The sequence below is a fragment of the Neoarius graeffei genome, chromosome 2, assembly GCF_027579695.1.
Source record: "Neoarius graeffei isolate fNeoGra1 chromosome 2, fNeoGra1.pri, whole genome shotgun sequence".
NCBI lineage: Eukaryota > Metazoa > Chordata > Actinopteri > Siluriformes > Ariidae > Neoarius > Neoarius graeffei.
In genome coordinates this window covers 78,125,965-78,135,377 of record NC_083570.1, presented here as the reverse complement: position 1 = coordinate 78,135,377, position 9,413 = coordinate 78,125,965, and positions in this window count along the sequence as shown.

The window sequence follows — 9,413 nt, the reverse complement described above, 5'->3', positions numbered from 1 at the left end:
ATCATTTGGCGTATGGCCAATCATGGCCCATGGCCAATCATGGCAGTTGTACCCGGTGACGTAGTTAGAGCAACGAAGAAGAGAAGGAAAGAGAAGGCAAAACAAAAATAGGAAAACAATGGCACCGAACGATTACTGCCGCTTTAAAACAAACTTTCGCTCTAAACTATTCAGAACAGTGTCTAAAGCTTGATCGAAAGTTTGGTTCGTATCGCTCGCCGCCATGTTAAATGTGATCCGTAAACAGTCCCAAATAAACTACAAGCTTCCGTTTGTCAAGTAGTACGCGTCACCGTCTTTCCACCCCTCCCCACTCTCTGATTGGCTCCCTAACTCAGGCGAGCCTTTAGACCATAGTTTCCATGCTGTCTTTTCAGATCGGAACGATTGTGCAAAGCAGCATGGGATTTCCCAGGCTAATAATAAATAGTTTAAAAAGATTGTTTTTATTTACATGTATGCACAATCATAAACTGCTCAGTAAACTGCTCCCTATTTAAGGAGGCTGAGAGAGAGCAGAGGGAGCGCGACCTGGGATTGGAGGCTGAGTGTGTGTCTGTGTGCGCTTACGATCATATAACTGAAAAGTTGATTAATAAATACGCTGTCTCTACCTCCAAACGTTGTCCTGCCGTCCTCTGTGCTCCACCCACACATTATCCGCGCTACAGTGGTGCCGAAACCTGGGAAAGGTGGAGCACCAGTTCTGCAGCTCCATGGAATCCTCCCCGTTCGCGGACTTGGTCCATGCCCTCGCCACGGCTCAGCAGAGCCAGCACCAGGCACTCGTCACGCTCCGAAAGGAGCAGGAGCACCGCTTCGAAGCCCTGGTGCTGGCCCAGCAGGAAGACTGAGAGGCGTTCCGGCGGCTCCTCGCGTCGGCGGGATCCACCAGCGCCCCGGCCGCAGGCCCGTCTCCCCTCACTTTGACCAAGATGGGCCCGCAGGACGACCCCGAGGCTTTCATCACCTTGTTCGAGCAGGTCGCCGAAGCCTCGGGGTGGCCGATGGAGCAGTGCGCGGCGCGCCTCCTCCCCCTCCTGATGGGAGAGGCGCAGCTGGCCGCATTACAGCTCCCCGCCGACCGCCGGCTGGCCTACGCTGACCTTCACCGGGCCGTCCTCCAGCGCGTGGGGCGCACGCCGGAGCAGCAGCGCCAGCGCTTCCGCGCGCTGCGGATGGAGGAAGTCGGCAGCCCGTTCACGTTCGGCCAGCAGCTCCGGGACGCCTGCTGGCGGTGGCTGAGGGCCGAAGATCGGGACGCCGAGGGAATCATCGACCAGGTGGCGCTGGAACAGTTCATCGCCCGCTTACCAGCCGGAACCACGGAGTGGGTCCAGTGCCACAGCCCAGCGTCGCTGGATCAGGCCGTAGGACTGGCGGAGGATCATCTGGCGGCTGTTCCGGCGGCAGGACAACGGATGACATCGTCTTCTCTCTCCTCTTCTCTCTCTCTGTCTCCCCCCCTCCTCCCGTGTCCCGTCCTCGCCCCATTCCCCCACGGAGGCGGGGGCCGGCTCCACCCCAGCCGGCCCGCCGCACCCGTGGTGCCCTCCCATTTCTCCCTTCTGTGTCTGTCTCTCCCCCCCCTCAGGTGAGTTAGCCCCAGAACACAGCTGCAGAGGGAAGGCCCGGGCCGGTTTGCTGGCGCTGCGGGGAACCGGGCCACCTGCAGCAGCAGTGTGCGGCGATGGAGGTGGGGGCGGTGGTGCGGATCCCCGACGAACCAGAGGCTGCCCTCGATCGGGCCGGAGCGTATCGCATACCGGTAAGTGTACAAGGGGCTACATATCAGGCGTTGGTGGATTCAGGCTGCAATCAGACCTCGATCCGCCAAAGCCTGGTGCAAGACGAGGCATTGGGGGGAGCACAAGGGGTGAAGGTGTTGTGTGTGCACGGGGATATTCACAGCTACCCATTGGTGTCGGTCCACATATATTTTAGAGGGGAAAAATCGATAGTGAAGGCGGCGGTTAATCCTCGCCTTACCCACTCTTTGATCTTGGGGACTGATTGGCCGGGATTTCGGGGTTTAATGGCATGCCTAGTAAAGAGTGGGTCCTGCCGGTTGACGGGGGAGGGTCCCGGTGTCGCTTTGGCTGGAGCTGCGGTCGCAGAGCCGTCTACGTCATCTCTGCGACAGAGTGAGGAGCCGCCGGCCCCTCCCCTTTCTATTGGGGAATCCCTCGCGGATTTCCCACTGGAACAATCGCGAGACGAGACTCTGCGACACGCGTTTGACCAAGTGAGAGTAATTGATGGTCAAACGCTCCAGCCGAACGCCACCCCGTCCTTCCCCTATTTTTCCATTTTGAAGGATAGGTTATACCAAGTGACGCAGGACACTCAGACGAAAGAGCGAGTCACCCAGTTGTTAATTCCAAAGAGCCGCCGGGAATTGGTATTCCAGGCGGCTCACTTTAATCCCATGGCTGGACACCTCGGGCAGGATAAGACACTCGCCCGGATAATGGCCCGATTCTATTGGCCGGGGATTCGCGGCGATGTCCGTAAGTGGTGTACGGCGTGCCGCGAATGCTAGTTAGTAAATCCAGCGGCCATTCCAAAAGCGCCCTTGCGCCCCCTACCATTAATCGAGACCCCATTCGAATGAATTGGGATGGATCTCGTCGGGCCATTAGATCAGTCAACACGAGGGTACCGCTTTATATTGGTTCTGGTGGACTATGCAATGCGATACCCGGAAGCGGTGCCTCTTCACAATATCTCAGCACGCAGTATTGCAGAGGCTCTCTTCCACGTCATCTCCCGGGATGGAATCCCGAAAGAGATTCTGACTGACCAAGGCACCTCGTTTATGTCATGAACACTGAGCGAACTGTATGGACTACTGGGTATTAAGCCGATCCGCACCAGCGTTTATCACCCACAGACGGACGGTTTAGTTGAACGGTTCAATTGCACCCTCAAAAATATTATTAAATTCGGAAGTGAGGACGCATGTCACTGGGATAAGTGGCTTGAGCCCTTGTTGTTTGCAGTGTGAGAGCTTCCCCAAGCCTCCACGGGGTTCTCCCTGTTTGAATTATTATATGGACATAAGCCGCGCGGCATCTTAGATGTACTGCGGGAAAATTGGGAGGAGGGACCTTCACAGAGCAAAAACGAAATTCAGTACGTTATGAATCTGCGCGCAAAACTCCACACGCTCACCCACCTAACTCAGGAGAATTTGCGGCAGGCCCAGGAACGGCAAGCCCGCCTGTACAACAAGGGTACGCGCCTTAGAGAGTTCACTCCGGGAGATAAGGTACTCGTCCTGTTGCCCACGTCGAGCTCCAAATTAATCGCCAAGTGGCAAGGACCCTTTGAGGTCACACGGCGAGTCGGGGACGTCGACTATGAGGTTAGGCGAATGGACAGGGAGGGGGCACTACAGATCTACCACCTCAATCTGCTGAAACTCTGGAACGAGGAGGTCCCTGTGGTGTTGGTGTCGGTAGTTCCGGAGAAGGCAGAGCTGGGGCCGGAGGTCCATAAAGGGTCATTGGCATCACTTACCTCTCCGGTCCCCTGTGGAGACCACCTCTCCCCGACCCAACTCACGGAGGTCGCCCAGTTGCAGGCCGAGTTTTCGGATGTGTTCTCGCCCCTGCCTGGTCACACTAACCTCATAGAACACCACATAGAGATGCCCCCGGGGGTGGTAGTGCGTAGCCGTCCTTATAGATTACCCGAACACAAAAAAAAGGTGGTTCGGGAAGAACTTCAGGCCATGCTCGAAATGGGCATCATCGAGGAGTCCCACAGTGACTGGAGCAGCCCGGTGGTCTTGGTTCCCAAGGCCGACGGGTCGGTCCGGTTCTGTGTGGACTATAGAAAAGTCAACGCGGTGTCTAAATTCGACGCATACCCAATGCCTCGTATTGATGAGCTGCTCAATCGACTAGGCACGGCTCGCTTTTACTCGACACTGGATTTGACGAAGGGATATTGGCAGATCCCCTTGACTCCATTATCCTGAGAGAAAACAGCCTTTTCCACACCGTTCGGCTTACACCAGTTCATCACACTTCCGTTTGGGCTGTTTGGGGCGCCCGCTACGTTTCAGCGGCTGATGGACCGGGTCCTCCGGCCGCACGCCACCTATGCGGCCGCGTACCTAGACGACATCATCATTTATAGTAATGACTGGCAGCGGCACCTGCAACACCTGAGGGCCGTCCTTAGGTCGCTGAGGCGGGCGGGACTCACTGCCAACCCGAAGAAGTGTGCGATTGGGCGGGTGGAAGTACGGTATCTGGGCTTCCACTTGGGCAACGGGCAGGTGCGTCCCCAAATTAATAAGACAGCAGCGATTGCGGCCTGCCCGAGGCCCAAGACCAAAAAGGGGGTGAGACAGTTCCTGGGGCTGGCTGGCTACTATCGTAGGTTTATACCTAATTATTCGGACGTCACCAGCCCGCTGACTGACCTCACTAAAAAGGGGGCGCCAGATCCGGTCCAGTAGATGGAGCAGTGCCAGCAGGCTTTCTCTGAGGTAAAGGCTGCACTGTGTGGGGGGCCACTCTTACACTCCCCTGACTTCTCTCTCCCTTTTTTGTTACAGACGGATGCGTCGGACAGAGGGCTGGGGGCCGTTTTGTCCCAGCAGGTGGAGGGGGAGGACCGCCCGGTCCTATACATCAGTCGCAAGCTGTCAGTGCGTGAGGGGCGCTACAGCACCATTGAGAAAGAGTGCCTGGCGATCAAGTGGGCGGTCCTCGCCCTCCGTTACTACCTGCTGGGGCACTCTTTCACCCTCTGTTCAGACCACGCGCCCCTCCAGTGGCTCCACCGCATGAAGGATGCCAACGCGCGGATCACCCGTTGGTATCTGGCACTCCAACCCTTCAACTTCAAGGTGGTCCACAGGCCGGGGGCGCAGATGGTCGTGGCGGACTTCCTCTCCCGTCAAGGGGGGGTCGGCTGCGGGCCGGACGGGTGCCCGGCCTGAGTCGGGCGGTGGGCGTATGTGGCAGCGGGGGCGTGGTCAAGCGCCAGTCTGTGACAGGAGGGTGGAGCCAGGGAAGGTGAGTGGCAGAATCGCTACACCTGACGGTAATTAACCTGTGTTTTGTGTGTGTTTTCCCAGTAAACCGCTCCCTATTTAAGGAGGCTGAGAGAGAGCAGAGGGAGCGCGACCCGGGATTGGAGGCTGAGTGTGTGTCTGTGTGCGCTTACGATCGTATAACTGAAAAGTTGATTAATAAATACGCTGTCTCTACCTCCAAACGTTGTCCTGCCATCCTCTGTGCTCCACCCACACATTATCCGTGCTACAAACGTCAATGTTAACTACATCACAGACTCCTCATTGCATCAGGGTTTAACTGGCTGTATAGCTACAGTTGCTACACTGCAGTAAGGACAGCACAAGAGGTTTTCTTCTCTTAACTATTCACACCTCACATTCACACCTATGGACAATTTAGAGCCACCATTTACCCTAACCTACATGTCTTTGGACTGTGGGGGAAACCAGAGCACCTGGAGGAAACCCACTCAGACACGGAGAGAACATGCAAACTCCACACAGAAAGGCCCCTGTCAATTGCTGGGCTTGAACCCAGAACCTTCTTTCTGTGAGGCAACAGTGCTAAGCACTACACCACTGTGCCACCCCAGGGAGAGGGACATGTGGAAAATGGTGTTCAGTACCTCAATGGGCCACTTTGAATACCTGGTAATGCCTCATGGACTTTCTTCAGTGCCATGTGTTTTTCAGTGTCTGATTAATGATATATTGAGGGACATGCTGGGGAGATTCATCATAGCATACATAGATGATATCCTGATCTACTCTTCAGATAGGGAGCGTCATCAGACTCATGTCAGGTCTGTGATTACCTGTCTGCTTGAGAATCACCTCTTCATCAAAGCTGAAAAATGTGAATTTCACGTTAATCAAATATCATTCTTGGGCTATGCACTCAGGTCTGAGGGAGTAAGCATGGACCAATCTAAGGTCACCGTAGTCACGTCATGGTCAACCCCCATGTCAGTCAAAGAACTACAACGCTTCCTTGGTTTCGCCAATAACTACAGATGCTGCATCAGAGGTTTCAGAATCATTGCATATCCATTGACCTCCCTGCTGAAAAATGGGCCATGTTGGCTCAATTAAAGTGGCACTTGAAAGTTTGTGAACCCTTTAGAATTTTCTATATTTCTGCATAGATATCCCTTATAGATATCTATGCCCAGTGGGGCAGTGCATCTTTGGTGCAAACAGATTTTTTTGTTTGTTTGCTTGTTTGTTGTTTTTTATTGGTCCATAAAGCAGATAGAGTGGCCCATGGAGCACTTGCATGTGACGTCACAGCCAATCCAGATTGTGACAGACGCCATCTTGTAGGTCAAACGCCATATTCCGCCTTCTACTTCTGGTTCTACTTCTGCTTTTACTTCTACCTTTTCTTCTGGAAAACCCTACTATATACAATTCTACTACAACGGCTGTGGCTACAAGCTCTCCCTACCTGTGCATGTTTTTTTTGTGTATTTTTGCGTGTTGTTCGTCTGTACCGGACTTCAATATCCACTACAACCATATGGACTTATTGGACATTGGTTTCCAGCAGAAAATGACTGTTTGTAGCGATTTCCATCGCATGCACAACATTCCAGACGAGATGGCGAGACCAGCGGGGTCTCCGTGGATTGTTATCGGAAGCAAAGCAAAGGAGGCAACGCCGGGAGCGGAAGCAAAAGCGAGGCTGCAGAGCCGGCCTGTTGACTAAGCTCAGAAAACAGCCACTCGAATCTCCACTGCTAAGCCTCTACCTCTCCAACGCCAGATCCATGTAAACAAGACGGACGATTTGGAATTACAGCTGGAATTACCTTATTCTATTCTATAATCGGCTGGTCAGTGGTATACTCAATACTTAAGTGGCTTACCCATCCAATGAGGATTCTTGTTTATAAGATGCCACATCTGAGTCGCTGACAAATTCTGAATTTCTGTAAAGATAACTGTCCAGAGATTTATAGGCACGCAGTGCTTCACCACTGAACAGTGAGGGAAAGTTAATGAGGTAATTATACACGTCTGGGTATTCCGCTGGCAGTTCAACATCCAGTCGTGAAAACTCCGTCCGGTAAGCCATAAGGGTCACTAATCTGTAGATCGTTTATTTTAGACATGTATCTAGTTATCTGTTCATTAGAAAAATGAGCCGTGTAGTCCGTCGGTTGAAATTGATCCATTCTGTACACGAGTGCAGCAGTATTCAGCTGTGTTTTTGACCGACAAGATGGCGGTTGTGTACTTTCCGGTCACGTGACTGCAAGATCTCTTATCATTCTTGGGCTATGCACTCAGGTCTGAGGGAGTAAGCATGGACCAATCTAAGGTCACCGTAGTCACGTCATGGTCAACCCCCATGTCAGTCAAAGAACTACAACGCTTCCTTGGTTTCGCCAATAACTACAGATGCTGCATCAGAGGTTTCAGCATCATTGCATATCCATTGACCTCCCTGCTGAAAAATGGGCCATGTTGGCTCAATTAAAGTGGCACTTGAAAGTTTGTGAACCCTTTAGAATTTTCTATATTTCTGCATAGATATCCCTCATAATTATCTATGCCCAGTGGGGCAGTGCATCTTTGGTGCAAACAGATTTATTTGTTTGTTTGCTTGTTTGTTGTTTTTTATTGGTCCATAAAGCAGATAGAGTGGCCCATTGGTTGTTTTCCCGACTGCCACTGGTTTGCCCCAATGGCCCATTCCCAGCTTACAAGGCACCTCCCCCTTGGGGCTTTACATCTGCAATTAACTGTGTTCATTTAAACATGGATAAGCCAAAATGAAAAGGAGTTGCAGAAATTGTGGGTGAAGAAAAAAAGAGGCCGTTGAGGCAGATGCTGCCAGATATGTAAAATTGCAGGATGTGTTTGCTGCAGGAGTTTTTGCAGCAGCGGCACCCACCATTAGTGGGCCAAGTTTAGAGGTAGAAATAGTGTGATTGATGAGAGTAAGAAGCACAGGGAGGAAGATGAGAGCAAGAGCACATGAGCCAAGGAGAGAAGAGAAATTGAAAGGGTGAGCACAAGCTAAAATGGCTCAACAGGGAGTGTGTCATTATGCTTAAGATGACAATGATTATAATTATAACCAAATCATAGAACTGTTGTACATTTTTAAATTAGGCTACTGTCAAGCGCATAATCCCATGAAGCTTCCCTTGATGAAGTTGAACAAAACACATATACCCAATAGCTATCATTTGCAAAAAACAGCTTTGACAAAATTTACAAGAAAACAAACTACATGAATTGCTCTACATCCCCGATTCCAAGAAAGTTGGGACAAAGTACAAATTGTAAATAAAAACAGAATGCAGTAATTTACAAATCTCAAACACTGATATTGTATTCACAATAGAATATAGACAACATATCAAATGTTGAAAGTGAGACATTTTGAAATTTCATGACAGCAACGCATCTCAAAAAAGTTGGGACAGGGGCAATAAGAGGCTGGAAAAGTTAAAGGTACAAAAAAGGAACAGCTGGAGGACCAAATTGCAACTCATTAGGTCAACTGCCAATAGGTCATTAACATGACTGGGTATAAAAAGAGCATCTTGGAATGGTAGTGGCTCTCAGAAGTAAAGATGGGAAGAGAATCACCAATCCCCCTAATTCTCATCTCATCTCATTATCTCTAGCCACTTTATCCTTCTACAGGGTCGCAGGCAAGCTGGAGCCTATCCCAGCTGACTATGGGCGAAAGGCGGGGTACACCCTGGACAAGTCGCCAGGTCATCACAGGGCTGACACATAGACACAGACAACCATTCACACTCACACCTACGGTCAATTTAGAGTCACCAGTTAACCTAACCTGCATGTCTTTGGACTGTGGAGGAAACCGGAGCACCCGGAGGAAACCCACGCGGACACGGGGAGAACATGCAAACTCCACACAGAAAGGCCCTCGCCGGCCCTGGGGCTTGAACCCAGGACCTTCTTGCTGTGAGGCGACAGCGCTAACCACTACACCACCGTGCCGCCCCCTAATTCTGCGCCAACAAATAGTGGAGCAATATCAGAAAGGAGTTTGACAGTGTAAAATTGCAAAGAGTTTGAACATATCATCATCTACAGTGCATAACATCATCAAAAGATTCAGAGAATCTGGAAGAATCTCTGTGCGTAAGGGTCAAGGCCGGAAAACCATACTGGGTGCCCATGATGTTCGGGCCCTTAGATGGCACTGCATCACATACAGGCATGCTTCTGTTTTGGAAATCACAAAATGGGCTCAGGAATATTTCCAGAGAACATTATCTGTGAACACAATTCACCGTGCCATCTGCCGTTGCCAGCTAAAACTCCATAGTTCAAAGAAGAAACCGTATCTAAACATGATCCAGAAGCGCAGACGTCTTCTCTGGGCCAAGGC